Consider the following 9,655-nt stretch of genomic DNA (forward strand, 5'->3'; position numbering starts at 1 on the left):
CCCCCACTGATCCACCCTGCAGCAATTCTGGTCCACCCTCCACACCCTCTGCTGTCCAGAGGAAGAGGCCTCTTTCCTCTCCTTAAAATCACCCCACCTCATCCAACTCCAACTCCCCCCTTTTCCAACAACCTACATCCTCAAGTTTCAGTAGCTTTAATCTCCTTTGGGAAGTCCCTCCACACTCCCCCCTCCAGCCTTCCTCTTAGCTTCACCCCCTCAGCCAGCATCCTTTATCATGTTAATGATTTCAAGGAATCCTCTGTGAGACTGCATTGGGCCGAGGTAAGCCTCCTGAGGGTTGTTCAGTTCAGTTCAGTTCAGTCGTTCAGTCACGTCTGACTTTTGCAACCCCATGAATCGCAGCATGCCAGGCTCCCTGTCCATCACCAACTCCCGGAGTTCACTCAGATTCACCCGCATCGAGTCAGTGATGCCATCCAGCCATCTCATCCTCGGTCGTCCCCTTCTCCTCCTGCCCCCAATCCTTCCCAGCATCAGAGTCTTTTCCAATGAGTCAACTCTTTGCATGAGGTGGCCAAAGTACTAGAGTCTCAGCTTTAGCATCATTCCTTCCAAAGAAATCCCAGGGTTGATCTCCTTCAGAATGGACTAGTTGGATCTCCTTGCAGTCCAAGGGACTCTCAAGAGTCTTCTCCAACACCACAGTTCAAAAGCATCAATTCTTCAGCACTCAGCCTTCTTCACAGTCCAACTCTCACATCCATACATGACCACAGGAAAAACCATAGCCTTGACTAGACAGACCTTAGTCGGCAAAGTAATGTAGGGATTGTGGCATTTTATTTCCAGCAAAAGGTTTGTCCCAGTAAGGAATGAATAAATGTTTGTTGAATGAATGAATGTGAGAATAGGGATGTTGAGTCAAGTAGCGACACAAAACAAGAGAAGCAAGGAATTTTTCAGAGATTTAAGGTGGAAAATATTTGAAATAGTGAACTGGTTAGGGGAGCTCTCTATGAGTGGAGTGCCTATGAAGGTAAAAGCAGATGTAGCCTCCTTTTTTTTTTGACTGTGCTGTGGGCAGTTTTGTGAAATCTTAGTTCCCTGACCTGGGGTTACATCCAGGCCAAGGCAGTGAAAGCTCAAACTCCTAACAACTGGACCGCCAGGGAATTCTGGTGTGTTTGTTTGTTTGTTTCCCTTACTGCTTTTGAGATGAAAGTCACCATTATCAGCTTGCTGAGCCTGTCAGCCACTGCCTGTCAAACTGCAGGTCGCAGGCCATCATAACACATTAATTTTAGGGGTTTATCACTAGGATTTTAAAATTTTTTTCATAGCTAAGATTCTTAAGTGACACAAAATAAAAGAGAAAACAGTGTATTACAGGTACTATTGAGTACACGATACATTGGAAATTTTTTGATATGTGTTTTCTGGGTCCTGGGTCCAAAATGTATGGGGGCCCCTGCTTAAAGCAAAGGGGTGGGTAGGACAGCTTCAAAGTGGTGGTGAAATGAGGAGATCATATTTGCATTTAGACAGAGCAGTTTGGGGTCGAGGGTTTGGGAGTCTAGCCAGATCTGGCCAGCAGCAGCGGATAGGTGAACAGGCAGGGGAAGGGGCCAGGGCTGTTTCCTGCCGGGGGCACTAGGGAAGGCCACAAGTTCAGTTAGGAAGGAAAGAGAGAAGCAAACGGACTTGAGGCAGGTCCAGCGTAAGTTGCCGGTGGGCCATTCTAGGTTAATTCAGATGAGAGGCAGGAATTCAGGAGGGATATGCCTATCAGTAACAGGAATTTGGTAGTTCTCTGCGATAAGACAGGAGGCTGAAGAAGTACAGGAGGTGGGTGAAACTGTTCAGAAAACACCCATGAACGAATCGGGGCGGGGCATACTTTCAGCTAGAAAAGTCTGTCAACCCAGAACAAACATTTAACCAAGAGGTAGGACTCAGCCTGTGCTCACAAAACCATCCTATAGGACTTGTTACCCAGCACATCGCAGGATAAACACAAATTATGTATTAGAACAATGTGTGTGATCTCTGGAATTCAGTGGCCTTAGAAGTCATTTTGGAGAAGGAAATGGCAACCCACTCCAGTACTCTCGCCTGGAAAATCCTATGGATGGAGGAGCCTGGTGGACTACAGTCCATGGGGTCGCAAAGATTCGGACACGACTGAGCCACTAAACTTACACTTTTAGAAGTCATTTAGTTAAGTGGTTCCCAAACTTGCTTGTATTTCAGAACAATTCATAGAGCTTCCTAATTATACATATTCCAGAAAGGGCTCCACAGCAAGCTTGCTGCTGCTGCTAAGTCGCTTCAGTCGTGCCTGACTCTGTGTGACCCCATAGACGGTAGCCCACCAGGCTCCCCTGTCCCTGGGATTCTCCAGGCAAGAACATTGGAGTGGGTTGCCCCAATGCGTGAAAGTGAAAAGTGAAAGTGAAGACGCTCAGTTGTGTCCGACTCTTTGCGACCCTATGAATTGCAGCACACCAGGCCTCCCTGTCCATCACCAACTCCCGGAGTTGACCCAAACTCTTGTCCATCGAGTCAGTGATGCCATCCAGCCATCTCATCCTCTGTCGTTCCCTTCTCCTCCTGTCCCCAATCCCTCCCAGCATCAGAGTCTTTTCCAATGAGTCAACTCTTCGCATGAGGTGGTCAAAGTACTGGAGTTTCAGCTTTAGCATCATTCTTTCCAAAGAACACCCAGGACTGATCTCCTTCAGGATGGACTGGTTGGATCTCCTTGCAGTCCAAGGGACTCTCAAGAGTCTTCTCCAACAACACAGTTCAAAAGCATCAATTCTTCAGTGCTCAGCTTTCTTCACAGTCCAAGTCTCACATCCATACATGATCACTGGAAAAACCATAGCCTTGACTAGATGGACCTTTGTTGGCAAAGTAATATCTCTGCTTTTGAATATGCTATCTAGGTTGGTTATAACTTTCCTTCCAAGGAGTAAGCGTCTTTTAATTTCATGGCAGCAGTCACCATCTGCAGTGATTTTGGAGCCCCTAAAAATAAAGTCTGACATTGTTTCCACTGTCTCCCCATCTATTTGCCATGAAGTGATGGGACCAGATGCCATGATCTTCATTTTCTGAATGTTGAGCTTTAAGCCAACTTTTTCACTCTCCTCTTTCACTTTCATCAAGAGGCTTTCCAGTTCCTCTTCACTTTCTGCCATAAGGGTGGTGTCATCTGCATATCGGAGGTTATTGATATTTCTCCCGGCAATCTTGATTCCAGCTTGTGCTTCTTCCAGCCCAGTGTTTCTCATGATGTACTCTGCATATAAGTTAAATAAGCAGGGTGACAATATACAGCCTTGACATACTCCTTTTCCTATTTGGAACCAGTCTGTTGTTCCATGTCCAGTTCTAACTGTTGCTTCCTGACCTACATACAGATTTCTCAAGAGGCAGGTCAGGTGGTCTGGTATTCCCATCTCTTTCAGAATTTTCCACAGTTTATTGTGATCCACACAGTCAAAGGCTTTGTCATAGTAAATAAAGCAGAAATAGATGTTTTTCTGGAACTCTCTTGCTTTTTCGATGATCCAGCAGATGTTGGCAATTTGATCTCTGGTTCCTCTGCCTTTTCTAAAACCAGCTTGAACATCTGGAAGTTCACCGTTCATGTATTGTTGAAGCCTGGCTTGGAGAATTTTGAGCATTACTTTACTAGCATGTGAGATGAGTGCAATTGTGCAGTAGTTAGAGCTCTCTTTGGCATTCTTTCTTTTTTTTTTAATTTAAATTTATTTATTTTAATTGGAGGCTAATTACTTTACAATATTATATTGGTTTTGGCATACATCAGGATGAATCCACCAAGGGTGTACACGTGTTCCCAATCCTGAACCCCCCTCCTGCCTCCCTCCCCTCAGGGTCATCCCAGTGCACCAGCCCCAAGCATCCTGTATCCTGCATCGCACCTGGACTGGCAATTCGTTTCTTAGATGATATTATACATGTTTCAATGGCATTGCCTGTCTTTGGGATTGGAATGAAAACTGACCTTTTCCAGTCCTGTGGCCACTGCTGAGTTTTCCAAATTTGCTGGCATATTGAGTGCAGCACTTTCACAGCATCATCTTTCAGGATTTGAAATAGCTCCACTGGAATTCCATCACCTCCACTTGCTTTGTTCATAGTGATGCTTTCTAAGGCCCACTTGACTTCACATTCCAGGATATCTGGCTCTAGGTAAGTGATCACACCACCGTGAATATCTTGGTTGTGAACATCTTTTTTGTACAGTTCTTCTGTGTATTCTTGCTACTTCTTCTTATTACCTTCTGCTTCTGTTAGGTCCATACCATTTCTGTCCTTTATCGAGCCCATCTTTGCATGAAATTCTCCCTTGGTATCTCTAATTTTCTTGAAGAGATCTCTAGTCTTTCCCATTCTGTTGTTTTCCTCTATTTCTTTGCATTGATTGCTGAGGAGGGCTTTCTTATCTTTTCTTGCTATTCTTTGGAACTCTGCATTAAGATGCTTATATCTTTCCTTTTCTCCTTTGCTTTTTGCTAGTCCGGGAAAATCCCACATCTTCCTCAGAGCAACTAAGCCTGTACTCCACAACAAGAGAAACCACCGCAATGAGAAGCCCAAGCACCACAATTAGAGAATAGCCCTCACTCAAAAAGCCTACACAGCAACAAAGACCTAGTGCAGTCAAAATAAATAAACAAATACAAATTTTACTGATATATTCAAGGGAGACCAGAGAATCTGTATTTTTCAAACAAGCTCCTCAACTGGTAACCATTTAAAAAGAAAAAAGAGGAACTTCATCTGTTAATATTGAACCAACTCCAACATACATGGAAGTGGAAAAAAGTGAGATTCAGGACAATGTTTATAACATGTTATTGCCATCTGTGAAAACTGAAAAGTAGATGTGAGAGAATATGTACAAGCACGTGTTAGCACAGACACAGGTTCTAGGAGACGCACACAAAAATCTGGCCACAGTGATGACCAACAGGGAGGAAAACAGGGTACCTGGGGACAGGGATGGGAGGGAGGTTTGGTCTAGGCCTTTTTTGGTATCATTTGAATTTATACCATGGAAATGGATTGCCAACTCAGTAAGTAAATAAATAAATGTCAAAGCTCCCCGGATAATTGTAATGGAGACCTAGGATTTGGGAATCCTTGATTCTAGGTACTCCTCGTCTCCACACAGCATCTAAGACACTGCTTATACAGTTTCTTGTGGACTGCTCATTCCATCTTGGAAAACTGTTAGTTCTGATTTTCGTTTTTAGTGTTAAACTGAAACTTTGTAGCCTCCAGGGAGGCTCACTGCTGCCTCAGGTAACCATGCAGAATAAATCCAATCTGGCTAACCCCACAGTTGGGTGAAAGGAGAATGGGCACATATAAAACATTAAATCAGCTCGGATTATCTTTTTCAAATAAAATGTAAACCTTTCAATGATTTCCCATTGCCCTTGAGATAAAAGTTGCAGAATGTGGTGAGCCCCTGCAGAGTCTGGGCCCTTGCCATCCTCCCCTCCCACTCCTTCTCTGCCACACACAGGGAGGGGACTTCTTCCAGCTTCAGAGCCTTTGCTTAGGGTCTGACCCTGCCTTGAGGGCTTCCCTAGTAGCTCAGATGGTAAAGCATCTGCCTGCAAATGCAGAAGACTGGGTTCAATCCCTGGTCAGGAAGGTCCCTGGTAGGGAAGGTCCCCTGAAGATGGAAATGGCAACCCATACCAGTATTCTTGCCTGGAGAATTCCACGGACAGAGGAGCCTGGTGGGCTAGAGTCCATGGGGTCATGAAGAGTCGGACACGACTGAGCGACTAACACACACACTCTGCCTTGAATACACTCTCTTCCCCTCCTAAAGGCTTATCTTCCTGGACAGCTTCTCAAGGACTCCCTGATGGTACTAGACCAGATCAAATTCCCTTCTTAAACACTCTCAAAGCAGTCATACTTTTTCTCCACAGCCCGTATTCAACCTACAGGTACTGAAGGGTTCCCAGAATCAAGCACAATAGTAAAGGAAATGGGGGAGGGGTCCCTACCCTTTAGAGTTTATACTCCTTTAAGGAAAGGAGGAATGCACCCTGATTAAATTATCACAGAAACAAATGTAAACACTAGGTGCCTGGAGGGTGGATGGTTAACAGGGGAATGTATCAGTGAGGGTATCTGAGGGTGGAGCTTTCCTGAAAAGGTGAGTATTAGCTGGGTGAAGAAGGGTATTCCAGGGAAGTCTCCAAGGAAGAATTAATCCTGTCTGTTTGGATCTGGAAGATTGGCAGGCTGTCAGTAGAGATTCAGTGAGTAAGCAAATATCGACTTTCCTCAGAGCAGAGCTGGATCAGAAATCAGACCTCTCAGTTCATAGCAAGGTGTTCTTCCCATCCCCCAGGGCTGCTCCAGGACTTTGGAGAGCATGCCTGAGAGAATGGGGAAAAGGATGTGGTTCAATTATTCTTTTCCTTTTGCTTTCTTTCACAATCCATGGACCCAAACATAATAAAATCACCCTCAACACTTCATCAGTCTTTTAAAAAGGAAAAAAAGAAAATGAATAGTTCTTTTAACATTTCTGACATTGTTTTCATTCCAATATTCAGATTTGATCCCATTCAGGAAATGTCTGTCTGTCTGCTCAGCTGTCTTTCCATTCCTTTACCCATGAAATAAATATTGATTATAGAATAATAGTGCATACCTATACAAAAAGTTCAAAATGTTGACCACCGTTTCTTTGAAGCTGGTAGAATTACAGATGATTTTTTGAAGTATAACTATTTGTATTTTCTAAGGCTGTAATTATTTTATAGTATTTGCGTGATACAAACCTTTGACACAAAAAGCTTTTTGTTTTTTTAGTTGAAGTATAGTAGATTTACAATGCTGGATCATGGAAAAAGCAAGAGAGTTCCAGAAAAACATCTATTTCTGCTTTATTTACTATGACAAAGCCTTTGACTGTGTGGATCACAATAAACTGGAAAATTCTGAAAGAGATGGGAATACCAGACCACCTGATCTGCCTCTTGAGAAATCTGTATGCGGGTCAGGAAGCAACAGTTAGAACTGGACATGAAACAACAGACTGGTTCCAAATAGGAAAAGGAGTGCGTCAAGGCTGTATATTGTCACCCTGCTTATTTAACTTATATGCAGAGTACATCATGAGAAACGCTGGGCTGGAAGAAACACAAGCTGGAATCAAGATTGCTGGGAGAAATATCAATAACCTCCGATATGCAGATGACACCACCCTTATGGCAGAAAGTGAAGAGGAACTGGAAAGCCTCTTAATGAAAGTGAAAGAGGAGAGTGAAAAAGTTGGCTTAAAGCTCAACATTCAGAAAACGAAGATCATGGCATCTGGTCCCATCACTTCATAGGAAATAGACGGGGAAACAGTAGAAACAGTGTCAGACTTTATTTTTAGGGGCTCCAAAATCACTGCAGATGGTGACTGCTGCCATGAAATTAAAAGACGCTTACTCCTTGGAAGAAAAGTTATGACCAGCCTAGATAGTATATTCAAAAGCAGAGACATTACTTTGCCGACTAAGGTCCGTCTAGACAAGGCTATGGTTTTTCCAGTGGTCATGTATGGATGTGAGAGTTGGACTGTGAAGAAGGCTGAGTACCGAAGAATTGATGCTTTTGAACTGTGGTGTTGGAGAAGACTCTAGAGAGTCCCTTGTACTACAAGGAGATCCAACCAGTCCATTCTGAAGGAGATCAACCCTGGGATTTCTTTGGAAGGAATGATGCTAAAGCTGAAACTCCAGTACTTTGGCCACCTCATGCAAAGAGTTGACTCATTGGAAAAGACTCTGATGCTGGGAGGGATTGGGGGCAGGAGGAGAAGGGGACGACCGAGGATGAGATGGCTGGATGGCATCACTGACTCGATGGACGTGAGTCTGAGTGAACTCCGGGAGTTGGTGATGGACAGGGAGGCCTGGCGTCCTGCAATTCATGGGGTCGCAAAGAGTCGGACACGACTGAGCAACTGAACTGAACTGAATAGTAGATTTACAAGGCTATGTTAGTTTCAGGTGTATAGCACAGTGATTCAGCTATTATATGTGTGTGTGTGTGTGTGTGTGTGTGTGTGTGTGTGTGTATTATATATATCCTTTTTCAGGTTATTACAAAACATTGAGTGTAGTTCCCTGTGCTATACAGTAGATCCTTGTTGGTAATCTATTTTATATATAGTAGTGTGTGTATATGTTAATCCTATTGTCCTAATTTATCCCATGCCCCAAGGAAAAGCTTTTTAAAAAAATATTTGAGCTTATGGTAGGCCAAAAACAGAGGTAGTGGTCATCAGTTCAGTTTAGTTCATTCGCTCAGTCGTGTCCGACTCTTTGCGACCCCATGAATTGCAGCACACCAGGCCTCTGTCCATCACCAACTCCCGGAGTCCACCCAAACCATGTCCATCGATTCAGTGATGCCATCCAACCATCTCATCCTCTGTTGTCCCCTTCTCCTCCTGCCCTCAATCTTCCCCAGCATCAGGGTCTTTTCCGATGAGTCAGCTCTTTGCATCAGGTTGCAAAGTATTGGAGTTTCAGCCTCAACATCAGTCCTTCCAATGAACACCCAGGACTGATCTCCTTTAGGATGGACTGGTTGGATCTCCTTGCAGTCCAAAGGATTCTCAAGAGTCTTCTCCAAAAACACAGTTCAAAAGCATCAATTCTTCAGCGCTCAGCTTTCTTTATAGTCCAACTCTCACATCCATATATGACCACTGGAAAAACCATAGCCTTGACTAGATGGACCTTTGCTGACAAAGTAATGTCTCCGCTTTTTAATATGCTGTCTAGGTTGGTCATAACTTTCCTTCCAAGGAGTAAGCATCTTTTAATTTCATGGCTGCAATCACCATCTGCAGTGATTTTGGAGCCCCTAAAAATAAAGTCTGACACTGTTTCCACTGTTCCTCCATCTATTTGCCATGAAGTGATGGGACCGGATGCCATGATCTTCGTTTTCTGAATGCTGAGCTTTAAGCCAACTTTTTCACTCTCCTCTTTCACTTTCATCAAGAGGCTTTTTAGCTCCTCTTCACTTTCTGCCAGAAGGGTGGTGTCATCTGCATATCGGAGGTTATTGATATATCTCCCAGCAGTCTTGATTCCAGCTTGTGCTTCCTCCAGCCCAGCGTTTCTCATGATGTACTCTGCATATAAGTTAAATAAGCAAGGTGACAATATATAGCCTTGACGCACTCCTTTTCCTATTTGGAACCAGTCTGTTGTTCCATGTCCAGTTCTAACTGTTGCTTCCTGACCTGCATACAGGTTTCTCAAGAGGCAGGTCAGGTGGTCTGGTATGCCCATCTCTTTCAGAATGGTCATATTCTTAACCAAACACCCAAAATATTTAAATACACAAGCTAAAGACAAGTCATTTTCAGGACTGACAGCTGTACCTCTGCCTCTCCCATAAAATCATTCATTCTAGGAATCATCACTGGTCCAAGGGATATTACAACAGATCTGGTCACCTATAAAGTGGGGATAATTTCTCTTTCATAGAATTGTTGTAAGAATTAAAAGAATCATTAAAAAAAAAAGAATTAAATGAATCATAAAGGCCTTCAAACAGTGCGACATAAGCACTAGGTAAGTGTTTACTATTATTATATTTGTTGCTATTTAGACAC

This window comes from Capricornis sumatraensis, chromosome 10 (assembly GCF_032405125.1).
Source record: "Capricornis sumatraensis isolate serow.1 chromosome 10, serow.2, whole genome shotgun sequence".
Taxonomy (NCBI): Eukaryota; Metazoa; Chordata; class Mammalia; order Artiodactyla; family Bovidae; genus Capricornis; species Capricornis sumatraensis.